Here is a 9,933-nt window from a genome sequence, read left to right on the forward strand (position 1 = left end):
TGGTTTTTCTAAATTACCTGTATCCAGCCATTACCCTGTGTGTTAAGTATTTGTTTTCATCACTGTAGTATATACTAAACATGTCTGAATTCTAAGAATAGTTGCAGATTGTAATTGTACATGCTTTGTAGATTCCATTTCATTTTGAAAAAAAAAGATTAAAAGCTAGATCACTTCAGAAACTGCCCTTAAAAATTTTGGGAGCCACAAAATTATACTACAGTACTTTGCAATTTGGAAATATGATGGAGGAAAACATTTCCTTCTAGACATAAGCATGACAGCCACCATGTAGAAAGGAAAGCTCAAACGCCAGACAGCAAGATGTAAAGAAAACGGACAGATAAGAGATAGACAATACACATTTCTTAGAGATTTGAAACGTATTTAGTAACTGTATCAACTTTAATGAGAAGCTAAGCACTATGTGCCAAATTGTGCTCCCACATACATCAGTGTAAATTCAGAGTAACAATGGATTTACACTGGTATACATGACAGCAAAATCTGGGCTATGACTTCTATATCCGTCTATAGTAAAATGTGGACTTTGTTAAGCAAGTGTTAAATATAATATTCTACTGATGGTACTAATTCAATTATTTCCAATAAGTCATCATTTTAGTGAAAGGTTAGCAAAAATCAAAATACTTTTGAAATACTCAGCTCAACGTAAGTAATTCTGAATCCACATTAAAAGTCTCTGTTAATTCTTCCCATAAGGTTTTAAACAATTTAGACCACTGAATTCATTAACAAACCTAAATATGTAACTTTATCATCATGTAAATAGAGTTTGCCAATATCCCTTCAAAACATAGTAACACATGCATAATATCCTGAGACTGTTTGCATAAGAACTGTTGTTGTAAACCAGCTTCTGGAATGTAGGGAGAAACTGTTTATAGGAAATGTATACCAATTTTGATGTAGTTCTACTGATACCTGAGTTAAGGTGTAAACAGCAACAGCAAAATTAATCATCAATGTTAGGTAATCATCATCAGTGGCCTCAGACAGGAAAGCAAGTTTAGCAAGCCAAGAGACAGGACATTTGCAGGATTACAGTCAGGTAATGAAAGTAAACACATGCACTCAAGTACTACAATACTAATGAAAGCTGTGGTAATGTTAACTACCTGAACCATGATCCACTAGTACATTTTAGAGCAGGTTCAGTAATACCAAGGTTATTAAAATCATTTCTGCTGAGAGTATTTTTAGTACAAATGTTGGGAAAAGGAAGGTTCCATTTTTTTCTTTTAAGAAATTAAGGGCTAAATTCTGCTCTCAGTTATGCCCATGTAACTCCAGAGTAACTGCATTGATTACAGTGGAGTTACTGTGCAATTACAGTGGTGTAACCGAAAACAGAATTTTGCCCTAAGTGACTGAATCATAACAGCTTTATCCTAGCATTGAAATGTATAAACATTTACATCATGTAAGATGTCTGCTTTGAAAAAGGAATGTTACTGCAAGGTTCAAATATTTATATTGCAGATGCCTAATCAAATAAATTTGACTTTCTGCTGTTTTTTGCCATCCAGTCATTAATTATCTGGATGCAGTTTATGGCTATAGAAAAAGTAAGTTAAGATAGCTCATAGTTTCCAATCTACCATGGTTCCAAACAGTTGGAATCTCCGCTATTGAAATATACAGAGCACAATTTTACCCTGAGATACACTCATACAACTCCCACTGAAGTCAATAGGCGCGGAGGACATGTATATCAGAGGACAGCACTGAGCTCATAGGCAAAAGCAAGTATAAAAAGGCTCATACATTCTTGCCAAACTGACAAACAGTGCACAGTTATGAAAAGAGCAACAGTGGGGGATTTTTTTAATGCCATTTCTGGTAGAAATCTAATACATGTTCATCCTTAAAACGCATACATCTACACATTCACCCTCGTGTCTTAAAAATATAAACAAGCACATTTTACGAGTTAAATGCACAGGCTCAGGCAAGTTTATTCCTGCTATATGCAATCAGTTTGTATTTCAGCTTCCTACTGTTATGGTGTTAAGACATAATGCAGTTGGACACCCTAAACACAATTTTCCAATCTGAGTATGGGATCTACAAACTTGAGCCAAGCTCAAAGACTTACACACTTGCTTTTTTTTTCTTTTTCATCAAAAACACATTATGAATCATCCCAATTAAGTAAGTGGTGTGTAAAGTTAAGGGTATAAGTAAGTCTTTGCAGTATTGGGGCCCTCCAAAGCTATTACTGACTTTAGTGGGCTTTGGATCAAGCCCTTAGTAAGTATGGTAATTATATTTTCTTCCACAAGGGTAGGGGGAAAAAATCACAGTGTAAAAGTAATCGGCTTGGATCCTCAGCTGGTATAAACTGGTGTAACTCCATTAAAGTCAATGGAGATACATGAATATACACCAGCTGAGGATTTGGCCCACTGCACTTAATGACCTTAACAAAGCTAAATAAACAGACTGCCCAAAGTTTACAAAAGTTAGCATCTACATCATTCATCTGATTATACTCCTCCAGTCTGTCCTACATCATGCCATCAGATGTATGCCACACAAACATCACCAAGAAAGTATAATTTTAACGGGTTCTCATTTTTCACTCAAGTGAGGCATATCGGTTCCCCTTCCTCCTTCTCAAATAATTCTTGGGGGGAGGAGTCTCTATGTTTGCTGGAGTAAAGCTGAATGGAGAAAAGGTGCTGCTAAGGGCAGTTTGACAAGCAAAGAACATTTGGAATGATGACAATCATTTTTATCTGTTCACTGACTATTCCTGTGATGATAACCGGTCTTGTTAGATCTTGGTGATGGCACTGTGCTATGACTACTTATAGAAAAATAAGATATAGCTAATTTTTTTAAAAGGTGATATTCACTGTGTCGGGAAACTTTAATCTATATAAGTTAAATGTCACTGCTGTAATTCCTTTCCAGGCAGCAAGTCAGTTGTTGAGGTCATAACAATAGATAGTTTACATCACTAGTATTAATGCTATTTTCATTTCCCCAGACTACTGAGTAATAATCAGTCATATTTAGTGAGAGACTGCAGCTCTTGATGCATATTGTTTTAGTAATGTTTAGCAATTTAAAAGGTCACGATGAGCTATAAAACCTCTTAGAAAGAAGCTATGCTAATTTATGAGCACCACTTCTTTGTTGATATACAACAAGTGTTGGACACCCATCTGTTATATCAGTCAGTGTTTTAAGACCATGTTATTTAAATTTTCTCTCTCAGATTTTTTTCTATCAGCACTGTTCAACTACTTCAAATTAATGCAATCTGATCATAGTTTTGGGTTTTATTTTTTTCATTAGTAATGCAGAATATGTCTTGCTAACCAGGATATCACATCATTGGACTTTAAAGGATCAAGGCCCTGCAAATGAATTCAGAAGAGGATTATTAGATACAACTGAAAAGAGTCTTTTATAATGTCTGAGAACTAGTGAAGGTATACATAATACCACTATTTCAAAGTAAAACAAATATACATGCAGATCACTTTATTACACAGAGCTTATTCAAGATGGCTATGGCAGTTATTCTTGTGAAACTAAAGATGTCTCCTTGAATAACTGAACTGTAATACTAATTACACCACAGGTGTTCCTATACAACTTCAGCTTCCAGTTTTACTAGAAAAACCTCAGATAAATTCCATTCTTTATCTCTTCTCACCACCTGACAGAATACATTCAATTTTTATATATATATATATATATATATATATATATATATATATATATATATATATATATATATATATATATATATATATATATATATACACACAGAGAGAGAGAGAGAGAGAGAGAGAGAGAGAGAGAGAGAGAGAAAGCATAAACAGGACAGCTTATTTCAGGTTTTGTTTTGACACAACTGAAGGACATGTTGACATAAAACGAAGCAACACTACATAAATGAGGGTTGTTGTTTTTCCACAGCAACCAAAACATATGTATGATGCCTATGTTACCTTAGCATCAAAAATATTTAAATAGCTTATACAAGTATTTATCTGCTACATGAAGAACAGTTTCATTTTGATTACTGTACAGACAAGATTTTACTGAGGAAAGGAACATAATTATTGCCTTCAGCTTGAGAGAACAATTTTAAATGGTATTTACTTCACATCTATGTGATTAATGGACATTACTACATGAAATGAAGTACCTTTGTTTTAGTGTGATATTTTGGAGTTAACAGCATTTAAAAAAATTGATCCCACTTTTAATTGTCTCCTGGGCATTCCAGCTACAGAACACTTGAAAACAAACTATAAAAGTCCTCCCTTCACTAATGAGAAAGTGGCACCATAATATTGAAAGATAAAGATTTTCTGTGACTCACTCATACAGTAGAATTAATCAGAACTTGTGTCCGTTCATCTGTGTTATCAGAGATAAAAAAAAAAAAAAAAAAAAGCCCAACAGTGTAATGTGAACGCAGGAAAACTGCAATTCAGCTACCATCCTTCCCCTTTGTTTTGCAGAACTACACTGTATTAGTGCCTTATCCCACGCCCAGAAATACATCTGGGTTCCTTGCAAGCAAGTTTCATCTGTCCACAGACAGAGAGCGATGTTTCTCTCTGTTTCACCCCCTCCTCCCCATCCCCTTCTCTCAAGCTTTCCAAATCGATACATTGTCAGGAACAAACTCCCTCCTTGCCATTAGAACAAACTGCCCCTCTTGTCAGCAACACCAAGCCGGTTTGAATACTTACGTAATTATTTCTGGGCACGCCACGCCTTGCAACAAGTCCCCCCCCGCCCCCCGCTTTCCCTTCAACAATAACAAACTGGAGTTTAAAATAGAAAGTAAATTACCTTGCACGCCACTATGCTTCACCAGCAACGAGATCCCCACGTAATCCAATAGGGCAACTCTGGGGCAGCCTGAGCTCAATTGCCCCCTCCCTCGCCTCCTCAAAACGTTCCTCCTCCATTAATTGCGCCTCCCTGGATCTCTCCGAGCCCCCCCAGTTGTGTTTTCCTCCCCTCTCGGCGCCTGTGTCTCTTGACAGATCCCTGCCTGCCTCTGCCTTTGTTAAGGGCTAGAAGTTGAGGGGTGGCTGTTTCCCCTCTGCCTCTTTAACTTCTTGTGTTACAGTACATGGCTGTGACGTCCTGGCTACATTATAAAGGCGGACAACTGAATGCAAGAGCTGCTTGAGCCAAACTCCTCCCTGCTTCCCTCCCTCGGCACTGAACACACAGCAACAAGCTGCTGCTGGGGTTGGCCCGCTCCCCTCGTGCGGCCAGCCCAGGTACAAACCCTCCCCTTCTCTCTCACACACACCTTCCAGCCACATCAGCCCTGCAAAACCACCTCTACCACAGCAACCAATCTGAAAGCCGTTGCATTTTTTGTTGCATTCGTGTTCTGCCTCCTCCAGGCGATGCAGGCTATTAATGCAACACAGGAATGCAACGGTGAAGACAAAGTCGAGCAATTCCCTTTCCCATCCCAACAAGCCTCCCTGAAAGCACCAGACCCACGGGGTTGGGGAGAAGAAGAGGGGCACAAAGGTAATCTGGTATTAAAATAGGCTGAATAGGAGTAAAAGTCTTCCACGCTGTGTTGTTCAGATCCGTTTTTAAATTAAGTTACGCTCTTTTTTTTAAAGTTAAATATGTGGCTGCCAAGTCGAGTTAATGAAAAACCCTTTGGTAGTTAACTCATTTAGTGTAGCAGGCATGAAATAAAGTATGTGGCACAAGGCCAAAGAATAAAGGCTCCTCTTTGGACATCCTCTGGGCTCCGTCTACAAGGAGTGATTCTGGCCATCTCCGGAGTGAATTGGGCAGTTGTTTTATACAAAAGGTTGCATTTAGTCCTTTAACTGTCCTACCTCTAACCCACCCATCCTTTTACCGTAATTACACAACATAAGAGCTCAAAAGATAAATGACAATCCACCCTTAAGCACAGAAAATGCTAACCTCTAACTGAAGGTCTGGATCACTGCACTTACAAGTAGCACATTCTTGATACACCAAACAAAAATAAAATGATAACATCAATATTTGGAGTGAAGTTGGGGTAGAGGATTAACTAAGCACAAAACCTGGTATGGTTCATGACAGGCATTCCTTTACTGAATGTGCCTATTGTGTAATCTAGAAATGACCATTATTCATAGAGACTGTTGGTCAGCAGCATTTTTATTCTATTAGAGCAATGAGCTTTAAATTCAAGGATTTGCACTGAACTAAATATTTATGCCCTTCAAAAAAAAAAACTTTACAAAAACTTCAGAAAGTTTGAAACATGATAATTTTGTTTTACTTCCCGGTATGAAAGACCATTCTAATTTTTCAGCAGCAATCTTCTCTGAAATCAATGAGGAATTCTGTCTAAAAATCGATTGCTCCATAGGGCCCAAAGTGATTTTCATAAGAGCATCTGCAGTCACTTTAAAAATAATAATTTACGGTGAAGATTGCTAAAACAACGATGACCTGAGAACGGGTGTAATTCTTGGACGTCAATACACCATTTGCCTCACATAGGTATGACTGCAACGCTGTTGTAAAAATATAGCCAGAGATCATTTTATATTTCTTCTCCTCCAGCAAGTCTCAACTTGTTACTTGAAATCTTCTCATATGCTGACTCTTTACATACTCATTATTATGGACCTAACAGAGGTATATGGTTGTCTTGTATGAGATTTGATGTACCTATGCAGATTTCTATCTATACACACACACCAAGGTATGTGTAAATAAATAAAGCAGCCTGGTTCTAGGTCTGAGTAGTAACACAAATGCACTCAGTGCTCGGGAGAGGAAGAAGTGGCGATTGGAGGCTTGGGCTGTCAATCACAGTTAGGGGGTAGGCAGATGCAAAGCAGAGAGCTACTTTGCATCGGCGTTTCCTATTCTTCTTTGCCACTGTCTCAGTTAATGACAAAACAACCCCAGAGCTAAGGAAACTTAGCCATTTGCACGGAAAGAGTTGGTGTCCTTTAACAATACTGGAGATGGAAAACATTCATTACTGCTTCAGTGGGGGAGGAGGAGATGGAGAACATTTAGCAATAAGGAACGGAAAGAAGAAGAAAGGGGGGTGGGAGGAAGAGGAGAGAGAGTTGTGCCTCTCCCTAAAAAGGGACTTTGACCTTACAATGATCTCCAAAGGTCTCTGAATTAAATATTTTTGTCACTGGTCAGATTATAACACACACGGACTGTATCTAACTCATTAGTCTAAATTCATTATTTAATCATGCGCCCAGCAGTCGTATTTCCTTAAGAAAGGACTGACCTATTTTTGGCTGTAGATAAACGATCATGTTAACAGATGTTAATCTTGTAATCTGTTTTTCCTGTAAGCACTTCACATACCCGCATTTCAGACATTAAAAAAAAAAAATCTTTCTCAAACGACTTGACGTCACGATTCAGTTCTTATAAAAAATCTTGCAATGGTTTCAAAGACATTAAATCTTTTTCACTTTATAAATGCTGATTTGTTCTGCCTCAACTCCCACAGGCTTTTATTTGCATTTCAAATTCCACAGGTTACACCAGTCGCCTTTTCAGAAAATGTAAACCAACAATAAGGCAGCAAATATGGGGTTGGGGTTGGGGGTGGAATCCTGCATCTGGATTAAATAAAGACCAGGGTTCATGTTTAGGAAGAAGTCTGAACAAATTTATTTTTGAACATCTAGTGTCCAAGTGCCTCTTTAGCTATATGCGTAATGGACATAGACACACAATGCACATTCCCCAGAAGATACTTGTCTACTGCTGGGAGCTTATTAACGCTCATAACAAATGGTGCTGACTCCTAACCAGCACTTTTCAGTTTAAAAACCAGGGTTTCTCGGGAGTAGTTAATTGCAGAGGTTAGCTGGTCTTAGAGCAAAAACAACAGGGTGACTGTCATTCTACACAAGCTTCCATACACATTCAGCCTATGTTAATATCCCAACTTGTTCTCTTACCACAAAGTTTAGCCAGACAAAGTTTCTTAAACTTGTCGAAGCATCTTAATTCAAATTAGGATCGCAACTATTTGGTATGCTAATTCTCACTGGAGATAGTGGGAGGAGGAGGGGGGAGGAGGAAAGCTTTTATCGCACAAAATGTCTGGAATTGCATTATTTCTACTCTTCTTTCTCTCTGTCCTTTTTAAAAATATAAACATTAAACTCCCTCCCTCAACCCCACCCGCACCCCATGGGCTATTTTCATCTTCTGGAAGTAATTGCTACACATTGTCCTTCAAGCCCTTCTCAGCGTTCCAGTGTCTATTCGTGAATACTTGTTTTCCACCCCCACCCACCCCAACTTCCTTTGATAAGCTGTGTAGTTCTTTTAATGTTTATCATTCAGTTATATACGCGCAGCTGAAGGGAGAGCAACTAAAAAATGAAGGGGAAACACATACACATACACACACCCCAGGCATCAAGCATTTCATGCATATACTGAATCAATACTACACAGTAAAAACCCTTAATAATTTAAGTAGCGACTCGAGGCTCGAAAGCTTGAAGTCCCATCACCCACCTTCATTAGCCAAAGCATTTTACTTTAAAGTAAGGCAATTTGTTCTTTGTTTCTTCATGGATGAATATAGCATTCAAGCTCTCTCTCTCTCCACTCCTCCCCCCCCCCCCCCCCCCGCCTTTGACGAAGTGTACAAAGCCAAAAGGCTCATACAGCCCATAAATTCCCCCAACAGCACCACCACTGCAGTAACAATGATCTCTTTCTCGGCAAACAGTACAAAGTTACCATTTTTTAAATCCCTTAAATTACAGAGTAAGACTAACCATTAATTGGGAAAGCGAAGTTTTTCCCACGGGCGTATTAAGAGGATCCACATCCCCCCAAACCGCCCCCCCCCCCAAAAAAAAGAAAAGGATCCTACGGAGATTTTGCCCCACTCCACCCCACCCTGTGCCTTACCTCGTTCGCGTAAGGTAATATTATTTGGGAAAGGACACACAGACAAACAAGAATCTGAAGGTGAAACCATGCGCTGAATGCAATAAGGAAAGAACTGCACATGATTCACTGCGCCAGCTCCACTCCTGCGGACGGGGGGGCGACTTGCAAACCCTCTTTGCCAAGCCCCAACCCAGGGGCCCCTTCAGCGCCAAACTTTCCCTTGCCCTTTGGCCAGCCGGGGCTGCTTTGACTACCAGACCAAAGATCGAGCGTGGCTTTGGAGAATCCCGGTTGTTTTTCGTTGGCTTCCTCTAATGTATAGGTTGATGTCTTCCCCCAGATGGGAGAATGGTCTGTCCTATATTAAATGCACACACTATCTACTATTGTCTCATCAGCAAAGTTCTGGTACAATGCGGGGAAAGTCTAGATGCTCGAAATGAGTCATATACAAATAATTATTCCACTAATAGGACTGAATCATTATCAGATTTGTTATGTATCTCACCTTCTTTCAAATGACTGAAACATTCAAGAGCTGAATTACTGGAAGCTATCATAGAAGTGGATGTGTGTGTGTGTGTGTGTGTGTGTGTATTGTTTTGTGTGAAAAGTTATGTTTGTGCAAACTATTATACACTCCCCACATATATAAGCTCTGAAATGTAAGGGCTTGGAGTTGCTCCAGATGCATTTATATTAGAAACATCCTTTTTTTAACTCCACTGGTAAAATATTTATAGATTTATTCAAATGCACAGTAACAAAAACATTAAAGTCCTCAATCAAGATCAAAGGGTAATGGTGTTCAACAGTTACGCTGGAAGAGTTGAAAGAGCTCTGAGCAAATCAATCTGCCATATGGCTTTTTAAAAAAATAAGCCACTCATATGTTTGAAAAGTTCAAACTGTATGTATTTTCCTGTATGTTTGCAAAGCTCAGTTTAATCACCCAAAGTATGTGTGCCATAGGCGATTGGAATATGTTTAGTCTATGACTGGAAACCC

At 38.8% G+C, this 9,933-nt stretch overlaps 1 protein-coding gene across 1 annotated transcript in view; it reads right to left on the minus strand.

The window, feature by feature from the left end:
• The window catches only part of ZNF516 (zinc finger protein 516), a 133,300-nt gene extending 128,177 nt beyond the window's left edge, over positions 1 to 5,123 (minus strand). Inside the window, exon 1 of the mRNA XM_065399218.1 lies at positions 4,846 to 5,123. The gene's annotated coding sequence lies outside the window, so the exon portion shown is untranslated. The remainder of the gene's footprint in view (positions 1 to 4,845) is intronic.
• Positions 5,124 to 9,933: the final 4,810 nt, after the last annotated feature.

Source organism: Emys orbicularis, chromosome 2 (assembly GCF_028017835.1).
Source record: "Emys orbicularis isolate rEmyOrb1 chromosome 2, rEmyOrb1.hap1, whole genome shotgun sequence".
Lineage (NCBI taxonomy): Eukaryota > Metazoa > Chordata > Testudines > Emydidae > Emys > Emys orbicularis.